This window comes from Capra hircus, chromosome 19 (genome assembly GCF_001704415.2).
Source record: "Capra hircus breed San Clemente chromosome 19, ASM170441v1, whole genome shotgun sequence".
NCBI lineage: Eukaryota > Metazoa > Chordata > Mammalia > Artiodactyla > Bovidae > Capra > Capra hircus.
In genome coordinates this window covers 55,307,240-55,329,329 of record NC_030826.1, presented here as the reverse complement: position 1 = coordinate 55,329,329, position 22,090 = coordinate 55,307,240, and the positions used below count along the sequence as shown (strand labels likewise).

General features: G+C 44.6%; 1 pseudogene; it reads left to right on the top strand.

Moving 5' to 3' along the window:
* The window catches only part of LOC102174336, a 45,146-nt pseudogene that overhangs the window by 21,742 nt on the left and 1,314 nt on the right, over nucleotides 1-22,090 (top strand).

Here is a 22,090-nt window from a genome sequence, read left to right as displayed (position 1 = left end):
TTCGAGGGTGATTCTTCCATAGGCTGGAAAATTGGGCGACTTCCCGTGGTCACCACTAGAGGTCACTCTAGGGAAGCGCTACCTTGAGGTTGCAGAACTCACCGCAAAGGAATGCTGGCGTTTGGCTCCAAAAATGGATTCGACCTCGCTTCTGTTGGGACTCGCTGCTCCCGAGTGCCAGGAAATGCCGTTTGCCAGGTCCCAACGATGAAACGTGGAGGAAATATCCAGTTGCACCCTTTGCAATGGAAACCCCAATTCCCTGGAACTCGAACAGAAATCAAGAAGGAACAAGACTACCCACCCCCTCGCTCTCCCTAACCCCTAAATCTTTAACCACACGTTTCAATTCTTTGTGGTTACCGGAGAACACAAGTCATATTTCCCGGTTTACTGAATAAACCACAACGCTGCATTTCCCCTGCCTTCTCCTGTGAAACATGTTTCGTCTCTGCTAGCCTAATCTTTTGGTTTTATGACCAAAGTGCAGAGTGTTATGGAATTTATTCTCGCTTTCTCAAACTTTTTCAGATTCCGATAGCTCAGCAGCCAGGTTTCTGGTGTCCTCCCATCTGGCAAGGATCCTCAGTGTCTGAACATTTTGTCTTTGGAGCCTCGATGAAATAATGTGTGGAGTGTGTTTAAATCAGAGCCTAGTCCTCAGTAAGCTCTTAAGAAAAGTGAGCTTGTGATAATTATTACTGTTATTACGGGACTTGGACTATGACATTAAGATAATTGTCAAGACTAAGGGAAACAAGACTGGTTGCAGGAACTCAATGGCATCTCAAGGCCCCTCCCAAGGTGGCCCGACAACTTACACCAGATTGTCTCTGGGAACAATCCTCCTTGGGCAGTTTGGTTATAGATGCCATTTATTGCCTGTGTTTTATATGACCATATAGCTGAGGGTTTAATTGGCAGCTAGGAGAATGTCAACTGCATTACTCCTTTAACCCTTGTTGTTGTTGTTCAGTTGCTAAGTTGCGTCCGTCTCCTTGCAATCCCTTGGAGTGTAGCATTCCAGGCTCCTCTGTCCTCCACTCTCTTCTGGAGTTTACTCAAATTCATGTCCATTGAGTCAGTGGTGCTAACCATCTCATCCTCTGTCACCCCCTTCTCCTTTTGCCTTCAATCTTTTCCAACTTCAGAGTCTTTTCCAGTGAGTTGACTCTTTGCATTAGGTGGCCAAAGTATTGAAGCTTCAGCTTTAGCAACAGTCCTTCCAATGAATATTCAGGGTTGATTTCCTTTAGGATTGACTGGTTTAATCTCCTTGCAGTCCAAGGGATTCTCAAGAGTCTTCTCCAGCACTGCAACTCAAAAACATCAATCCTTCAGTGTTCAGCCTTCTTAATGGTCCAACTCTCACATCTGTACATGACTACTGGAAAAACTATAGCTTTGACTATACAGACCTTTGTTGGCAAAGTGATAAACCCTTTTTGTTAATAGCAATACAGTTAAAAAGAGAACGAACTTGTCCTGAGTTCCAACTCTGTTTCAGGGCTCTGTGTTAGGCACTTGGCCCAATTTATCTCATCTAACTAAACTTCAGGGTCCTCAGTCATAATAATGGAAGGATATTGTGAGAAATAGTAGGTACTGTATCTTTACTTGCTTGCTTTCCTTATTTTTAATAGATTTTTTTGATGTGGACCATTGTACAAGTCTTTATTGAATGTGCTACAATATAGTTTCTGTTTTATGTTTTGTTTTTTTTGGCTGTAAGGCGTGTGGGATCTCTCAGCACTGCCCTCCCCCTGCCCCGCCCCCCTCTACCAGGATTGAACCCACGTCCCTTGTATTGAAAGACAGAGCGTTAACCTCTGGACCACCAGGGAATTCTCAAGTCTACTTGTTTTCTCCCTAAAGCTTGTTTTATTTGAAAACAGGATAGGATGGCTTATACCTCAATTATAATGCTTTTTACTTTTCAAACTCTTCCTCTTCCTCCTCCTTTGTCTACTTCTTTTTTGTCTACCTGAGTTTTTCATGAGACTTTACCCAGTCACAAAACTCCGGGAAGTTTACTCAGGCTATCTCTGTTTTCTGCTTCTGAGTTCCAAAATAATAAAGCAGCTTGTTTCACGGTCTTGCCAGAAACCTTTTTAGGTCTAGGAATCAAACTTCGTCCTTCAGTCTTTGACTCGGCTCAAGAAATCAAATCTCCACCCTCTCCCAAATTAACGTGAGCATTTGGACTTTAGGAAAATTAAATCTCTGCAAGCATCATCATGAGTTCAGAGCAATATAAATACCAGGGCTGCCTACAGACCAGAAGGGAGTGTCATCTTCGCTCGCTCTGAGATTTAGGAATGTCAGATGGGCAAAATCTTCTGCTTTATATAGCTGAGCTTATAGACATGCCAGCTTGAGATGAACGAGGCAAGCAGCTCCAAAGGTTTGAAGGATGCATGGGAAGAGAAGAGTGGAGTAAAAGATGCTGTCAGAGGTCTTTCTTGATATTCTGAACCGAGAAAGTTCTGGCCTGGATTGGAGGCCGAGAAAAGAGAGCCCACAGTCACAGGAGTAAATGAGGGGTTAGAAATTGAATGTAAATGGAAGATGAAAGAACTTGGATGGGCTTTCATTTAATATTTTTTAAAAATATTTATTTATTTGGCTGCGCTGGGTCTTAATTGTGGCACTTGGGATCTTCATTGCATTATGCAGGATCTTTAGTTGCAGCAGCTGCTGCTGCTGCTAAGTAGCTTCAGTTGTGTCCAACTCTGTGCGCCCCCATAGACAGCAGCCCACCAGGCTCCCCCTCCAGAAGCCTGGCAAGAACACTGGAGTGGGTTGCCATTTCCTTCTCCAATGCATGAAAGTGAAAAGTGAAAGTGAAGTCACTCAGTCTTGTCCAACTCTTCACAACCCCATGGATTGCAGCCTACCAGGCTCCTCTGTCCATGGGATTTTCCAGGCAAGAGTACTGGAGTGGGTTGCCATTGCCTTCTCCTTAGTTGCAGCAAGTGGGATCTATTTCCCTGATCAGGAACAGAACCTGGACCCCCTGCACTGGGAATGTGGAGTCTCAGCCACTGGACCACCAGCGAAGTCCTTCAGTTAGTATTAAAGGGACAAAGGCTAATGAATGTTTCAAGTACACGGAAGATGATCACCACTATTTTCCTTAATGACTGAATGCTGGATAAATTCCAGCTTGGTGAATTCAGATTAGATCCAAGTGAAAACTTTCTGACATAAAAAGTACTGGAATGTGTTACCGAGGTCGCAAAATCTTTCAGTTTGGTGATTCAGTACCCTTTTGATTGACAGATTGGCGGTAAGTGGGTGACCTCTCTTGGCTCCATATTTATGCACGGTTACCGTGTTAACAGTAGGGTAACAAATAGCCCTGTTTATCTACTAAACAGGTGCGTCTTGGGACTTGAGCAGGTTTAAATTTCCCCAGTGGATCCTGGATAAATATATGTGTATTTTACAGAATAGAAACTGGACTCCAGGAGGCCAGCAGGGAGAATGCAGGAAGGGACCCTTGGCTTCTGATCATTGTCTCCTCTAACCTGTCCTCCGGCCTCTCCAGCAGCTGAAGGCAAAACTATGTGACCCAGAGTATCCCTGTCCGAGAGGAGAGCAGAGGCCCTAAACCCTCAGGGAATGTTGGCAATGCGGGCTTGGCACACGCGGAATGTGGGGAATGAGTCCACAGTCCAGAGTTCAGATCTTACAGTTTGGCTTTGCCCTGCCCTGACAGCGTCTGCCTCACATGAGGGGCTCTGCTTGGGGAGCTGTGAATCCTGCTTCTGAATCATATTGCTTTTCTGAGCCCGTGGGTCTTATTATAGCTAAGAAGACTTCAACCAGTCTGGCTCAGGCTGCAGAGAATTAAATATGCTTTCAAAATACTCCCTCCACTTGGGGTCCAACAAGAACACACAGGCAGCTGTCTTTACTACATCAATGTCTTCTGCCCTTTGAAACTCATTTCCCTCTGAAGCTGATTAAAAACAAAAAAAGGAAGTATAGTTGATTTATGATGTTCTGTTAGTTTCAGGTGTAGAACAAAATAATTCATTTATATATATATATATATTTTTGGGTTCTTTTCCCTTATGGATTATTACAAGATATTGAGTACAGTTCCTTGTGCTATACAGCAGGTCCTTGTTAGTTACCTTTTTGTTTTTGGCATGTGAGATCTTAGTTCCCTGACCAGGGATCGAACCTATTTCTCATTGGAAGTGTGGAGTCTTAAGCACTCGTCTGCCAGGGAAGTCGTATTTTATTTTTAGTAGTAGGTATCTGTTAATTCCAAACTCCTAATTTATCTCTTTCCCCTTTGGCAACCATAACTTTGATTTCTAAGTCTGTGAGTCTATTTCAAACAAATTTTTTCAATATTGAAAATTTCTGGGAAGAGTCTCAGGAAACTAGCATATTAGTTGCCTCACAGAGGGGAACTGTGAGATGAGGGATAGGAGGAAGACCTATTTTTTATCCTTCTTTGTTTCTTTTGAATTATTCATGTGCATGAATAGGTATATCCCAAAATAAATATGATAATTTTTTTAACATAAGGTTTATAAAACTCTGTGTGGAATTTCACTTAACTCCTTTTTTATTTTCTTTTAAAAAAATATTTATTTTTAATTGAAGGATAATTGCTTTACAATATTATGCTGGTTTCTGCCATAATGCATGGATCAGCCATAGGTATACGTACATACATCACCTCCCTCTCATATCTCACCCCTTCCCATTCCTCTAGATTGCTCCAGAGCCCCAGGTTGAGTTTCCTGAGTCATACAGAAATTCAAAACTATGGAACACTTTACAAATTTGTGTGTCATCCTTGCACAGGGGCCGTGCTAATATTCTCTGCATTGTTCCAATTTTAGTATGTGTGCTGCCAAAGCACACCGCTTAACTCCTTTTCTTCCAAATCAGATTTTTCCCTCCGTCTTACTCAGCTCCCCATTTCACAAGGACTGCATCTGCCTTTGACTAAGCACTTGCCTAGGGTTGGGCTCAGCATCTTCTGTTCATTATCTCACTTTCTCATTTAACAAGCCAGGAAATCCCCTGGTGGCTCGGTGGTTGGGATTCCTTTCTCTCACTGCCAAGGGCCCAGGTTCAATCCCTGGTGGGGGAACTAAAATCCCACAAGCTACGTGGCATGACCAACCAACCAAACAAAAGCATAAGTTAGTGAGAAGTTTCTCTAGTTACCCAAATTCTACAGGTGAAGAAACGGAGGCTTCGAGAGAGAGGTCTCATAGCTGGTAAGTATCAGGTCTGCTATTCAAACATGGGTTTAATTGGCCCCAGTAAGAATCTGCCTGGAATGTGGGAGACACGGGGTTCAATCCCTGGGTCAGGAAGATCCCCTGGGGAAGGGAATGGCAACCCACTCCAGGATTCTTGCCTGGAGAATTCCATGGACAGAGGAGCCTGGCGGGCTACAGTTTACGGGGTCCCAAAGAGTCGGACACAACTGAGTGGCTAACATTTTGTTCTTCTTAAAATCTTTCTGCATTTATTTATGGCTGTGCTGGGTCTTTACTGCTGGCACAGGCTTTCTTTGGGTGCAGCAAGGGGGCTCCTCGTGGCGGTGGCTCCTGCGGCGGAGCACGGGCTCTCGTGCCCGGGCTTCAGTAGTTCCGGATCGTGTGCTTAGCTGCCCCTTGGCGTATGGAATCTTCCGCGATCAGGGATCGAACTCACATCCGCTGCACGGGCAGGGGGATTCTTAGCCACTGGACCACCAGGGAAGTCCTGGGCCCCACTTGTCACCCTCACAGCCTGCTGCCTCCGTAGCTGAAAGAACACTGATGTGTCAGCTGCCAAACTTATTAGGAACTTTCTCACAAACTCCTTTGTCAAACAAGCCCTTAAAAGCCACAAAAGAGATGAAACAGATTTAATGCACATTCTTCTGCCAAAGGAAAGCTGGGTTCTCAGTACATGTGTCTTTTCGTGTTGGGGGCACTGATTATTACGCAGAATTACTGACTCATGGGCTTATCAAAGTCTGAAGCCTCTGATCCCCCGCAAGCAAATCCTGAGCCAGGACCCTCTCAGTGGGACACATCTCAGGCAGCATTCAAATGGAAAAGGGGACACTTCTGGTTTGAGTTTGAAGACGCCACCAGTACGTGCACCAGTCCTATATCTGGCTGAAGCTGGAAAGCTCGCGGGCTCAGAGCAAAGCTGTGAGAATCTTAAAGGCCCTGTGAAAGAACAAGTCCCCGCACAACTGCTAGTTTCTATGGACACAGAAGAAAAGAAGGGATTGCAATGAAAAATAGCTAAGCAGCCAGCAATTCGAGATGAGGCTGCAGAAGGCCAGGTGGACTAACAGCTGATTGTATATCACACACTCTCATGAAGCCCCTATAACCCAAAGATAGCAAAGAAGTTTTATAAAGAGCCATCAATTGTTCCAAGTTTTTATGTTGAAATCAAGGCAAGGATCTGGTCATCACCCTTAAATAAACTTGCCTTGCTTCATGTAGCTTATTCACACCGTTAAGGAGAGGATTTATAAAATACTTTATATAGTTTTGCAGCATAAAAGCATCTTCACAGGGAATTCCCTGGTGGTCCGGTGGTTAAGACTGTGCTTGCACTGCAGATATTCAATCCTTTGGTCAGGAACTAAGATTCCGAAAGTCAGATACTGCAAGCCACGCATCTTCACGTGCTTTATCTCTTCATGTGCGTCATCTCATTTGATCAAGAGTGAGTGGGTCCTTGTCCACCTCCAGTCCAAGTAACTCTCTCCACCTCGACCCCCCAAGCAACCACCTTCGGTGGGCTGCCTTTGAATAACAGACCCTGGGAAACAGCAGCAAGGAAGATTCTTGGTCTGAAGGTTCTGTCCAAGGTCGAGTGTTTTGGGATATATGTTGTTGTTTAGTCACTAAGTTGTGTCTGACTCTTTTGCAACTCCGTGGACTGTGGCCCACCAGGCTCCTCTGTCCATGGGATTTCCCAGGCAAGAATACTAGAGTGGGTTGCCATTTCCTTTTCCAGGGGATCTTCCCAACTCAGGGATCGAACCCTAGTCTCCTGAGGCTCCTGCATTGGCAGGCAGATTCTTTACCACTGAGCCACCAGAGAAGCCTTTGGGACATATATTTGATTTTAAATAATGAAGGTCACAATGGTTCCATATCAGCACCAACACAACATTTAAGGGAGATTCTCCCACCTTCCTTCTCAAAGTTTGTATTCGTGATGCTCTTGAAATTAACCATTTGCAAATGGGAGCAACCCCTGGAGTGAGCCATGTGGAAGCAAAGGGGATGAAGACAGCCTGAGCCCTGGGAAGCTCTCCTTTCTCAGTGCTCACCCATGGCCCTGACAGATCCTAGCATGATGCTACCCTCCAGATTATGCAGGACTGATTGCCACCATCCCAGTGTTGCAACCCTGGGAGTCTGACTTCCAAGTAATAATCAAGACTTCTAGACAAAATCGGAGCTAGAGATGTTCTGTGGCTAAAGGCGTCTTCCCATGAGACATGGAAGCTTCTCTTAGAGCAGTGTTGTTTTTTTTTTTTTTAATTTATGTTTATTTTTGGCTGCACTGGGTCTTCATGGCTTCGCCCAGACTTTCTTTAGTTGCGACAAGTGGGGCTGCTCTCTAGCTGCGGTGAATGAACGGGCTTCTCGTCGCAGTGGCCTCTCTCGTTGCCGGGCACAGGCTCTAGAGTTTGGGCTCCATAGTTTGTGGCGCACGGGCTTAGTTGTCCTGCAGCATGTGGGATCTTCCCAGACCAGAGATCAAACTGGTGTCCCCAGCGTTGGCAGGCAGAGTCTTAATCACTGGACCACCCGGGAAGTCCTAGAGCAATGTTTTAAACTTTAATTTTTCTTTTTTACAAAAAATTTCCCCCAGGAGGGAAAAAGTAAACTGAATTTCTCCTTCATGAAGGAAATTAAATACTAAGAAATAAGATTGTGTAGGGTAGAGTTGAGTTTTGGAAGACCACAAACTCTTACAAAATCTTGTTTTTTTCATCTTCCAAGAACTGATTTTTTTTCCCCTTTAGGAGCAATACTTCTTTCAGTGAGAATTCATTTGGTAAGGGAAATTCAAATGTTTATCTTTCAGGAACATAATTTCTCCCCCTAGACGACCTCTTAAACATCATTCTTAACTTGGGAATTAAGAGTTTTATCAAGCAATTGATATTACAATGCCAAATAGAAAAATAGAAAACTGTGTGTTTTTTCTTATTGAGTTTTTTTCTCTTTCCCCCCCAAATCAGGTAAATTTGGTCTTTATCAGTTTTTCAGTTTCTAAATCTTCAACTACACATGAATAACTTGAGCCAAATTGTTCTTCTGCAACTATGGAATAGCCTGGATTCGCCTGGCTGTTTATCGAGGATAAAGAAAACAAAGACAGCTACATATTGTACCTTCAAGTTAAGCCAGGATTTTCCCTTCCAGTCTAGAAGCTGAAAGGGCACGTTTGAATCGACTGGGATCTGGAGGGTGCAGGGGTGCAGGCCCCAGGAATCTGCTCCCCCACCACGTGTCCCCTCCCCTCGTAAACTGGGCTTAAGCTCTCAGACTGTGGGCAGCGTGTATTGAATGACAAGCTTGGGACTTATTTTCAGTCCTCGACCCACAGCCCATTTATTACCTGAAGTGAAGTGAAGTTGCTCAGTCATGTCTGATTCTTTGCGACCCCATGGACTGTAGCCTACCAGGCTCCTCCGTCCATGGGATTTTCCAGGCAATAGTACTGGAGGGGATTGCCATTTCCTTCTCCAGTGGATCTTCCCGACCCAGGGATCGAACCCACATCTCCCGCATTGTAGACAGACGCTTTACCGTCAGAGCCACCAGGGAAGTCCATTTATTACGTGATCCTAAGCAAAACCACTTGGCCTGGTTGTCCTACTTTTCGGCCTTCTAGGCTACGGATATGATAAGATGTTAATCAGCTCTGTAGCCCATTTCACAGGGATGTCCTAGGTCATCAGTAAAAAAACGCTGTTGTTGTTCTGTTGCTAAGTCATGTCTGACCCTTTGTGACCCCCTGGATTGCAGCACATCAAGCTGCCTTGTCCTTCACTATCTCCCAGGAGTTTGCTCAAATTCATGTCCGTTGAGTCAGTGATGCTATCTAACCATGGTATCCTCTGACGCTCTCTTCTTTCGTCTTCAATCTTTCCCAGCATCAGGATCTTTTCCAATGAATCGGCTCTTCGCATCAGGTGACCAAAGTATTAGAGCTTCAGCTTCAGCATCAGTCCTACCAATGAATATTCAGGGTTGATTTCCTTTAAAAGGGATGGACTGCTTTGATCTCCTTGCTCTCCAAGGGACTCTCAAGAGTCTTCTCCAGCACCACAATTCAAAAACTTCAATTCTTTAGCACTCAGCCTTCTTTATCGTCCAACTCTCACCCAAAGGAAAGGTGGCAAGTGAATTCAAGGATTTATTATGAGAACAGCAAACAGACCTGAGCTTCAGTCCAATAAAGACATTCAGGCAATACTAAAGTTCGTTTGGTTCTGAACAGCGCAGTCACCACACCCATGATAAAATCAAAACAAAACCAAGGTAACAACCTGTGACCTGCTCAGGCTTGGGGCTGTTTTCTCCTGAGCCCTGGAGTGCCTCCCCGGAGGCACCTGCTTTCTGAACTCACATTGATCATGCAGTCCTTACTGCGCCAGGGCCACCCTGAGGCTGGCCCCCTCAGGTGGGCAAGGTGGGCTGAGGGGTGCGACACCACTGACCTGACAAAGGATTGTCCAGAGCTCAGCAGAGACACCTGAAGGGGTGGTCCCAGGTGTTTCCCGCAGGCAAATCCAGCCTGCTCCTTCTTTTTTTGCTTTTAGTATTTTATTTGGTGATTTATTTTGGCTGTACTGGGTCTTAGTGATGGTGCGTGGTATGAGGCTTCTTAGTTGTGGCATGCAGACTCCCAGCTGTGGCATGTAGGATCACCAGGGATCGAACTGCGTTGGGAGTGAGGAGTCTTAACTACGGGACCACCAGGAAAGTCCCTGTTCTGATCTTTCTCTAAGGCTGGTGGGTCTTGAGAGTCCCATAGCTAATTTGCTTCCATCTACACATCCTGACCCTGGAAGTGGGACAAGCTCCCTGGGGAGAAATGTCCATCACCGTGAGTGGATGAGCCTTGCTCCTAAGGCGCTGACAGGTGGTTCGAGCCTGAGCTGAAGGGCTGGGAAAGACCTCAGTGGCACTTGATCCCTAAATGACTAATTTGTTGGAAAAAACGGATATTCTACTTTCGGATATTGACAGCACCTCCAGACACTAACCAGTCACCTCCTAAGTTTCTGCCCCTGATCCAAAAGGACCATAGATAAAAAGAGGCAGGTGGATGGGTTCAAATCCATCTCTCCTCTTAGAAAATGAAGTAGCATAAACCTTGTTCGGGAAGGACCTTATAGAGGACTCTGAAACTGGTAATAGTTTTTCCTCTGGAGGCATTTTCTGTCATTCTCAGGCCAACCGCTCACTTCTTGGGTCACCTGGAAGTGATCAGATTCTAGGGTCAGGCAGGTGTCAATTGCGTTAAGACCCTCAAGACTGATATCATCACCTGGTGGTCCAGTGACTAAGACTCTGTGTTCCCATTGCAGGGGGACTGGGTTTGATCCCTGGTCAGGGAACTAGATCCCACATGCTGCAACTAAGATCCAGGATGGCCAAATAAATATTTTTTTAATATACATTTAAAAAGGCTGATATCATTTAAGCCAAACTGACCATTTGGCTCAAGGTATTTATTCACTACAGGAGGCTGTATAGTGAAGCGTTTAAGAGCCTGGTTTCTGTACCACATGACCCAGCAATCTCACTCATAGGTGGCTATCTACCAAAGAAATACACATCCACACAAAAACACACATCCACACGTGTTCATAGCAACACTATTCATAATAGACAAAGAGTGGAAAGAGCTCAAATGGCCACCAGCTGATGAATGGGTAAACAAAATGTGGTCTATCCATATGCTGGAAAATTACTCTATAATGAAAAGGAATGGAGTGCTGGTATATATCGCACCATGGATGAACCTCAGAAACATCGTGCTGAGTGGAATAAGCCAGTCACAAAAGATCGCCGACTGGGACTCCCCTGGTGGTCCAGTGGTTAAGAATCCACCTGCCAGGAGACAGGGGTTCAATCCTCGGTCTGGAAAGAGTCCGCATGCTGTGGAGCAACTAAGCCCCTGTGCCTCAACTACTGAAGCCCGCAAGCCCTAAAGCCTGTGCTGTAGAGAGTAGGGGCTGCTAGAGAGTAGCCCCTGGTGGCCACAACAGGAGAAAACCTGCACACAGCAATGAAGACCTCATGGAACCTAAAATAGACTAAATACATTTTAAAAAGGTCCCAGGCTGTATAATTCCAATTACATGAAATGTCCAGGATAAACAAAGCCTTAAAGACAGGGAGTAGATTAGGTTTACTGAGACTGGGGGAGGAGGTTGGGGACAAATGGAATTGAGTGTTAGGGGCGATGGTGTGTCTTTTGGGGGTGCTGAAAATTTTCTCGAATTGGTGTGGTGATGCAGCACAACTCTGAACATACTAAAAGCCACTGAATGACACTCATGAATGAGTGAATTGTGTATGACATATGAATTATATCTCAATAAAGCTGTTTGAAAAAAAAAAAAACTTGGCTTCTAGAGCCAGACCGCCTGGCTTGAATCCTGCTTGGTCACTTATTAGCCCTGTGATCTGGTGGTAAGCTACTTGGACCCTCTGGGCCTCACTTTTCTGACCTCTGAAATGGGAATGATAGTATTTCTATCTTCATAGGGTTATTATGAGTTATATAGAGCAGACAGTGCATAGTACATAGTAAACCCTACACAAGGGTTAACAATATTAACCTTGGGTTCACCTAAAGGTTAACTATTATGATATTATTATCAGTCACATGTGTCTCCCAGGACATCCCCTGGCTGGTTAGGAGACTCAAGTCTCTGTCAGAGGGTGCTTAGAAAGCATGAAGTCAGAAGCAGGTGCATATTCTCGTGGATACTTCATCAGACCTTGGAAAGCCCTTCATTCGCTCATTTGTCAAAGTCATGCATATGTGCCAGGCACTGTTCTAAGTGCTGGGAAAGCAGAAGTGACCAAAATAGATTCAATTTCCTGTTCCGATGAGGCTTGTAGCCTCATGGAGGAGTCAGACAACGAACAAATAAACAAGAAAATATAGAAGATAGAGATCAGTACTCAAAAAAAATTTTAAGGACCTTCTCTGATGTTCCAGCGGTTAAGACTGCATTTCCAACGCAGGGGGTGAGGGTTGGATCCCTGGCCCAGGAACTAAGATCTCACATGCCTCAAAGCATGGCCAAAAAGTAAAAGTAAATAAATCATTTGAGAATTTTTTTTTTTTTTAAATCGAAAAACTAGTGGGATCTTGACTAGGGGCATGTCAGATGGGGAGTCAGAATCATCCACCCAAGCTGCTCCCAGATTCCTGACTCATATTAATAGAAACTGTCTGAGATAATAGATGTTTACTGTTTTTGAAATACCAAGTTTAGGGGAATTCCCTGGAGCTCCAGTGGTTCGGACTCTGTGTTTTCACTGCCGAGGGCCTGGGTTCAGTCCTTGGTCAGGAAACTAAAATCCCACAAGCTGCACAGCAGCGTGACCAAAAAAAAAAAAACAAAAAAACAACCCACCAAACTTGCGGGCAATTTGTTACACAGCAATAGATAAGTAATACATCATAGCAAGGAGATTTCAGTCTAAGTATGATTGGAAGCCATGCAAGGATTTCAAGCAGGAAAGTGATGTGATATGTGTCATGCTATGAAAAGGCCCCTCGGGCCACTGTGCAGATTGGATTGGTGGGGTGGGGACGTTGCTGGAGAAGAAAATGGGGTCCTGATTAGGGTTGTTGCAGTAGTACAGCAGGTCTAGACAGTGGCCTGGCCCAGAGTGATAGAGCTGGAATGAGAGAAGTGGGTGAATTAGGATGGTGGTTTGGAGTTAGAGCCCGTAGAGTTTGCCGATAGTCGAATACAGAAGGTGAGGAAAGGGAAGGGATGAGAGACGACAGATTTTAGCTGGAGCAGCTGGGTATTGCTAGTGCCACTTACTGTACAGGGGACGTGTAAGAAAGGAGTGGGTAAAGGAAAGAGGCCGTGAACTTGGCTTTCGATGCTTTAAATCTGAGATGCCTGTGGGGCTGCCCTGGTGGTCCCCAGGCTAGGGGTTCACCTTCCAATATAGGGGGTGTGGGTTCAATCCCTGGTTGGGGACCTAAGATCCCGCATGCCTTGCAGTCAAAAAAACAGATTGTAAACAACAGAAGCAATACTGTAACGCATTCAATTAAGACTTGGAAAATGGTCCGCATCAAAAATCTTTAAAAAAAAAATAAATTTGAGATGTCTATTAGACATCCAAGTGGAGCTGTCAAGTAAGTGAATCTGGGGAAAAGAGGAGAGATTAAGCCTGATATAAGTGTGGGACTCACCAGCAAATACATGGTATTTAGGACGGCAAGACTGAATTTGACCACGTGATGTGACTTACGTGAGACTCGAACAGAGAAGAGAGAAGGTCCTTCCTACTCTGATATCTGGGGTGCTGATCAGAGGAGGAGCTAGTAAGGGGGATTGAGAAGGAGTAACCAGTGATGTGGGAGGTGAACCAGAGTGACCCAGAGGCCAACAGAAACATGTATTCTTCCGAGAAGGGCGGAGCGCACCAAGAGTAGCTGTTTATGTTTCAGGAAGCACGTCTGTTATCCTCCGCAGTCCTAACTGCTCACTGACATAGAGCACTCCCCTGCAGGATGTTTTACTGTTTCTGTAAAGTGCTCCATCCTGTTTGATTAACGTGCCCCGCTCTGTAGCTAAGCCAGTGTTCTGCTCTGGAAGGAAGCTGGTTGCCTCCTCCCGTTGGCATATCCCAGAGTAGAGGACCCCTGTGACAGCTATGTAAATGTTGTTCAGGAACAGCAGGGATTTCCTTGGTCTTTTTAGATCTAGACAACATTAACTTGAACCCTGTTCAAAAGAATTCTCTGCAGAATCTTCTGTGCTCGTGAGCTTTTCTGGTTCCCAGCTGAACTGGTTTCCTTCAAGGATTCTCCCACAATTCTATTGGTGGAGTTCCGTTGTCCATACCCTGCCCCTTAATTTTCACTAAGCCACTCACACAGGTATCTTTATGAGTACATATCCCTCTTGAAGGATTTCACAGATGCAGGGGTTTATATTGTAGAAATACCAGCAACTGTATTGTATTTATTTACTGGCCGCCTCCCACAGCTTGCTGGATCTTAGTTCCCTGATCAGGGACTGAACCTGTGCTCTTGGTGATAAGACCATGGAGTCTAACCAATGGCTCCCAGGGAATTCCTGAAACACAGGCAGTTTTAAATCCACACCAGGGTATATTTTTTCCCTAAAAGTGCTCTGCCGTTTCCACACTTCAGGCTGCAACCTCCCTTCACATCGCTCTGCCTTCCTCTCTGCTCCTTTCTTTCTTTCTCATCCAGCTCCAATTTGGGGGTTCCTTTTTTCATGCAGAGCATTTGGGCTCATTCTCTTACTGCTTTGGCACTTGCTGACCTAGGCCTTTTCGATCTCGTCTTTCTTGAAAATATTTATCAAATATGTTCCTAGACAAAGACAGTTTCCTTCCTTTTCAGGACTTTTGGTACCACTTTAAGGACACGAAGGTACATGTAAACAGTCACCAATCTGATTATCTATGAGGGATTCTAGAGCAGTAAAGTGCTGTCCATCCTCTCACAGAGCTTAAAAGCTAGTTAATGACGTGATGTTTGTACCTAAGGTGCTAAGAAACAGTGCAAGAAGGAACCCAGAATGCCAGATGGAGAAGTGGGAGTTGGGGTTTGGAGATAAAGAGCTGACAACAGTTCCTGGGGTTGAGGCGAGGCATAAGGATGCTGGCTGCCTTGTCACTTGGCACCTGGACCAGATCCTATGGCTTCCTGTCTCCACTGGCTCCTCTTTCATCTACACATTCATCTTTCTTCCTTCCAAACCCGACTGTCTCATTTCTCTCTTTATAAGCATGGGGTGGGGGAGGGAGCGTTCTCCTTTTGCTTCAGGTAATAATAACTGATGGATCCCCAGAAAAACACCTCTGACCTCCTCTAGCAGGATTCTCTGCCGCAGCCCCTCCATGAAGTGCACCAAACTCTCTGACTACAACAGGCAGAGCATGTGCGTGCTAAGTCGCTTCGGTTGATTCTTTGTGATCCTATGGACCTTAGCCCATCAGGCTCCTCTGTCCACTGAATTCTCCAGGCAAGAATGCTCCCACTCACTGATAAGCGGTGAAATGTGGCTTTCATGATGGAAGATTAAAACGGCTGCTTTGGCGGCACTCAGAAGATCTGGCTGTCAGTGAGCTGCTGTTATTTCTGGAAAGGAAACAACACAGAAGCCTCTCCTATCTGGAATCCCAAAGATTGTAAGAGGACACAATGACGGTGTCTCACCTGAGGCTACACAGGATTTCTCAACCTTGGTGCCACTGACATTTTGGACCAGATAACTCTTTGTCATGGAGGTTGTCCTGGCCCTGTGGCTTATTCAGCAATAATTCTTTGCCTCTACATATTAGATGCCAATAGTAGTCCTCAATCTGATGACCAAGAATGTCTCCAGCTGTTGCTAAATGACCCTGGGGAAAACCTTACCCAGTTGAGAGAGGAGATTGTTTTATACATATGAAAGTGAAAAGTGTTAGTCGCTCAGTCGTGTCTGACTCTTTGTGACCCCATGGACTGTAGCCTGCCAGGCTCCTCTGTCCATGGGATTCTCCAGGCAAGAATACTGGAGTGGGTTGACATTCCCTTTGCCAGGGGATCTTCCTGACCCAGAGACTGAACCTGGGTCCCCCGCATTGCGAGAAGATTCTTTACTGAGCCACCACCTCTCAACATCTGCATTGATATATGCGTATATAAAGATATATATATATAGCTATTTATGTATATTTATCTAAAGATACATATATATCCTGGACATGAATTTGAGCAAACTCTGGGAGATAGTGAAGGACAGGGAAGCCTGACGTGCTGTAGTCCATGGGGTCACAAAGAGCTGGACACAATTTAGTGACTGAACACATATATCCATATATGTATATATATATTTAATATTAAATATACCTCAATAAGAATATGTGCCTATATATGTATTTCTTACTGAGGTATAATTTAAATGCATGAAAACATACAGATTTTAAGCATATAGTTTGATGAGTTTTGACAAATAGATAAACCTATGTAAGTCTCACTCTAATCAATGTATACAACACTTGCTTCATCCTTCCAAATTTTCCTCATGTCTCTTTTTAAAAACTACTTATTTGGCTGCGCCAAGTCTTAGTTGTGGCACATGAGATCTTCAGATGCAGCATGTGGGATCTAATTGCCTGACCAGGGATTGAACACAGTCCTCTGCATTGGGAGTGCAAAGTTTTAGCCGCTGGACCATCAGAGAAGTCCCCCTCAGGCCCCTTTGATGTCAGTCTTCACCTACACCCCAATCCCTCTCTGAGGAGTTCATATAATGGAATCATATGGTGTGTAACCTCCTCTGACTTCCTGCCTTTAGAATAATGTCCGTGAAATTCACTCATATCATGATGTGTATCAGTGATCTGTTTATTTTATTGCTGTGGGGTGCTCCCTTGCATGGATATACCACCATTGTTTGTCCATCCTTCTGTTGATACACATTTGAGTTGTTTCCCATTGGAGGTTATCATGAACCAAGTCTTTATGGAGATATTCACATCATCCAGAGATTTAAATTTCAGAAAGAGTGGGAGCACCCTGGTTGTCCAATGGTTAGGACTCAGCCCTTTGGCCAAAAAACAAAGATTTTGGAAATGGAATGTAGCCAGATGCTTGCATTTTTGTTGTAAAGTTGTGCCCTTGTTTCAGGACTGCTCTTCAGGAGAGCAAATGAGTGTTGCCTCATTCTCAGCATCACTTACAACAAAGTTCCCCCAGAAGACCCCTCAAGAGAATCAAAGGGTTCGAGAGAAGGCCTTCATCAGTGAGACATGACTACCACTTTCTCCTAAAAATGCCACTTACAGCTTAGAGACAAATGGCTCCTGCCAGCTGAGGGAGGAGAATACGAACTGCCCACTCAAGAACCAACATCCCAGACCATTTCAGCTGCCTCACCTCCCAGTTATCCTCAGGCCCGATTCCAAATGCCAGGCCCTGTCATCAGCGCCTCTTTCACAGCCTCTGGGCCATTTCCTTCACTTCCATCCCCTCCAAACCTTCCTCCTGTGTTAGCTGAAGCCCTTGTTTTTTTTGTGAAGAAAATCTCCAACAGCCTCAGCATCTTCAGAGGACTCTCTGGCTACCCCCTCCTTCACCTGAGAGTGACTTTCCCATGAAGAGGCCACTTCTCCTGAAGCTCTTGAGTGGAGGGAGAATTCTCCCAAATCCAAGTTGGGAAGGGAAGCAGCAGTATAGTTTTCTAGGCTTTCATGGCTCCTTCCAGATCATTCTGCTTCTTTCATCCTGAAAACTCCCTTTTTTAAGGTGCATGCCCCATGGTGGTCCTCTGGGATCCCACCTTTCACACTTGGCTCCGAGTTCTACTATAAGCCCAGGAGCTTAGTTGCTAAGTTGTTGTGGTTTTGTTAAGTTGAGAAATCCTTGACATATGACATTGTGTAAGCTTAAAGGGTGAGTTTTCCTGGTGGCTCCGTGGTGAAGAACCCATCTGCAATGCAGGAGGAGATGTGAGTTTGACCCCTGGGTCAGGAAGATCCCCTGGGGAAGGAAATGACAACCCACTTCAGTATTCTTCCCTGGGAAATCCCATGGACAGAGGAGCCTGGCAGGCTGCAGTCCATGGGGGTGCAAGAGAGTAGGACATGGCTTAGTGACTAAACAAGTTTAAAGGGTAGCACATTTTTTATAATTTTGACCGCACTGTGCCAGATGTGGAATCCTAGTTCCCAGGCCAGGAATTAAACTGACGCCTCCTGTGTCGGAAGCACAGTCTTAACCCCTGGACCACCAGGGAAGTCCAAGGGTAGAAGATGTTGATTTAATACATTTTTACATATTGCAATGATGATCACCATAGTAGTGTTAGCTAATACCTCTAACACATCTCTTAATTATCATTTCTGTTTTTGTGTGGAGGACATTTAAGACCTAGTCTTTTAGGCAATTCCCTGGTGGTCCACTAGTCAGGACTCTGCACTCTAGGATCCCACTAGCCAAACGGGTACAGCAAAAAAAAAGACTTAGTCCCCGGTGGCTCAGCTAGTAAAGAATCCGCCTGCAATGTGGGAGACCTGGGTTCGATCCCTGGGCTGGGAATATGCCACTCCAGTATTCTGACCTGGAGAATTCCATGGACTGTATAGTCTATGGAGTCTCAAAGAGTTGTACACGACTGAGTGACTTTCACTTAGCAATTTGAAGTATGTAACACAGTATTGCTGATTATGATCATGATGTGTTTTCCATCTCTAGAACTTAACTTTCTTGTAGTTGCAAGCTGGCTACTAAGTTTCCTGCCCTCTTATGTGATAAGAATCCCTAACAACCAGGTTATTTCAGCCCCTGACTCCCATGCCACCCCCTGGACCTTGTCATCATTTGAATGAACAAAGAAACAAGAAAACAAATATATTCAGGAGTTGAGAAATATCAAGCCCCTGCTTATACTACAAGGCCCCACTTGTATCCACTCCACTCTGCTAACAGATTCAAGGAGTTGGTGTTGGCCATCAGATCCTGCAAGAGAATCAACTATGTTAAAACACACACACATTGTTCAGAATAACTTCTAACAAAGTTCAGAGGGTTGTAAGTGTTATCCACAGAATTCACAGGTAGGGGCTGAATTATATTTCCAAAGTCCAGACCAACATCATCCAGAGTCCTGCTGTATATACAATAATACTTATAGATGAGTGCGTGCGTGCACACTAAGTCATTTCAGTCGTGTCTGACTCTCTGTGACCCCATGGACCTGTGGCCCACCAAGCTCCTCTGTCCATGGGATTCTCCAGGCAGGAATACTGGAGTGGGTTGCCAGGCCCTACTGCAAAATGCATTTAATTAGGTGTTTGCTCAAATACATGTTTTCACTGAAGCTTTCTGTGGTCTCCGCATCTCAAACAAACCCAATCCTCAGCATTCTCCATGCACCTCCCCAGCTATTTTCCTGTATATGATTTACCACCATCTGACACACTATTTTATTTACTTTAAAAAAAAAAATCTGTCAGCAGCTCCCCTCAGACCTCCAAACTACAGTGGGGGCTCCTAGAGAGGAAGGATTTTCATCTACTTGTTCATTGCTGTATCTGCCACCCCCCCACCAACCCCCATACACAAAGGTTTGGAATTATTTTCTAAAGTAGTACTATCATAAAAAGAGATAATCAAGAGTTGATTCTTTTATGGTTCTTTATCACCTGCTGTCAGATTGCTCAGCACAGATATTATAACAACGTTCAGTTCAGTTCAGTCGCTCAGTCATGTCCGACTCTTTGAGACCCCATGAATCGCAGCACGCCAGGCCTCCCTGTCCATCACCATCTCCCGGAGTTCACTCAGACTCACGTCCATCGAGTCCATGATGCCATCCAGCCATCTCATCCTGGGTCGTCCCCTTCTCCTCCTGCCCCCAATCCCTCCCAACATCAGAGTCTTTTCCAATGAGTCAACTCTTTGCATGAGGTGGCCAAAGTACTGGAGCTTCAGCTTTAGCATCATTCCTTCCAAAGACATCCCAGGGTTGATCTCCTTCAGAATGGACTGGTTGGATCTCCTTGCAGTCCAAGGGACCCTCAAGAGTCTTCTCCAACACCACAGTTCAAAAGCATCAATTCTTCGGTGCTCAGCCTTCTTCACAGTCCAACTCTCACATCCATACATGACCACAGGAAAAACCATAGCCTTGACTAGACGGACCTTAGTCGGCGAAGTAATGTCTCTGCTTTTGAATATACTATCTAGGTTGGTCATAACTTTTCTTCCAAGGAGTAAGCGTCTTTTAATTTCATGGCTGCAATCACCATCTGCAGTGATTTTGGAGCCCCCCAAAATAAAGTCTGACTGTGTTTCCACTGTTTCCCCATCTATTTCCCATGAAGTGATGGGACCAGATGCCATGATCTTTGTTTTCTGAATGTTGAGCTTTAAGCCAACTTTTTCACTCTCCTCTTTCACTTTCATCAAGAGGCTCTTTAGTTCCTCTTCACTTTCTGCCATAAGGGTGGTGTCATCTGCATATCTGAGGTTATTGATATTTCTCCCGGCAATCTTGATTCCAGCTTGTGTTTCTTCCAGTCCAGCGTTTCTCATGATGTACTCTGCATATAAGTTAAATAAGCAGGGTGACAATATACAGTCTTGACGTACTCCTTTTCCGATTTGGAACCAGTCTGTTGTTCCATGTCCAGTTCTAACTGTTGCTTCCTGACCTGCATACAGATTTCTCAAGAGGCAGGTTAGGTGGTCTGGTATTGCCATCTCTTTCAGGATTTTCCACAGTTTATTGTGATCCACACAGTCAAAGGCTTTGGCATAGTCAATAAAGCAGAAATAGATGTTTTTCTGGAACTCTCTTGCTTTTTCCATGATCCAGCGGATGTTGGCAATTTGATCTCTGGTTCCTCTGCCTTTTCTAAAACCAGCTTGAACATTTGGAAGTTCACGGTTCACATATTGCTGAAGCCTGGCTTGGAGAATTTTGAGCATTACTTTACTAGCATGTGAGATGAGTGCAATTGTGCGGTAGTTTGAGCATTCTTTTGCATTGCCTTTCTTTGGGATTGGAATGAAAACTGACCTTTTCCAGTCCTGTGGCCACTGCTGAGTTTTCCAAATTTGCTGGCATAGTGAGTGCAGCACTTTCACAGCATCGTCTTTCAGGATTTGAAACAGCTCAACTGGAATTCCAGCACCTCCACTAGCTTTGTTCGTAGTGATGCTTTCTAAGGCCCACTTGACTTCACATTCCAAGATGTCTGGCTCTAGATTAGCGATCACATCATCATGATTATCTGGGTCATGAAGATCTTTTTTGTATAGTTCTTCTGTTTATTCTTGCCACCTCTTCTTAATATCTTCTGCTTCTGTTAGGTCCAGACCATTTCTGTCCTTTATCGAGCCCATCTTTGCAAGAAATGTTCCCTTGGTATCTCTAATTTTCTTGAAGAGACCTCTAGTCTTTCCCGTTCTGTTGTTTTCCTCTATTTCTTTGCAGTGATCGCTGAAGAAGGCCTTCTTATCTCTTTTTGCTATTCTTTGGAACTCTGCATTCAGATGCTGATATCTTTCCTTTTCTCCTTTGCTTTTCGCCTCTCTTCTTTTCACAGCTGTTTGTAAGGCCTCCTCGGATAGCCATTTTGCTTCTTTGCATTTATTTTCCATGGGGATGGTCTTGATCCCTGTCTCCTGTACAATGTCACAAACCTCATTCCATAGTTCATCAGGCACTCTATCTATCAGATCTAGGCCCTTAAATCTATTTCTCACTTCCACTGTATAATCATAAGGGATTTGATTTAGGTCATACATGAATGGTCTAGCGGTTTTCCCTACTTTCTTCAATTTTAGTCTGAATTTGGCAATAAGGAGTTCATGATCTGAGCCACAGTCAGCTCCCGGTCTTGTTTTTGTTGACTGTATAGAGCGTCTCCATCTTTGGCTGCAAAGAATATAATCAATCTGATTTCGGTGTTGACCATCTGGTGAGGTCCATGTGTAGAGTCTTCTCTTGTGTTGTTGGAAGAGGGTGTTTGCTATGACCAGTGCATTTTCTTGGCAAAACTCTATTAGTCTTTGCCCTGCTTCATCCCGCATTCCAAGGCCATGTAGATTGCAATAAAAGATTAATGTTTAAACTTACCAGTTTCACTACAGTTTCAGCATTATTAAATTTTATTATTTTATTTAACAGAACAGATGAGAAACGGCTCCTCGGGGTTTGTTTTAATTTGATGTTCTTTGGTTATTAGTGAGATTGAAACTTTCTGCCAAAGTAACAGTTCCTGCAACATGGATGGACCTAGTGAAGTAAGGCAAAGACAAATACCTATGACACCGCTTATATAAGGAA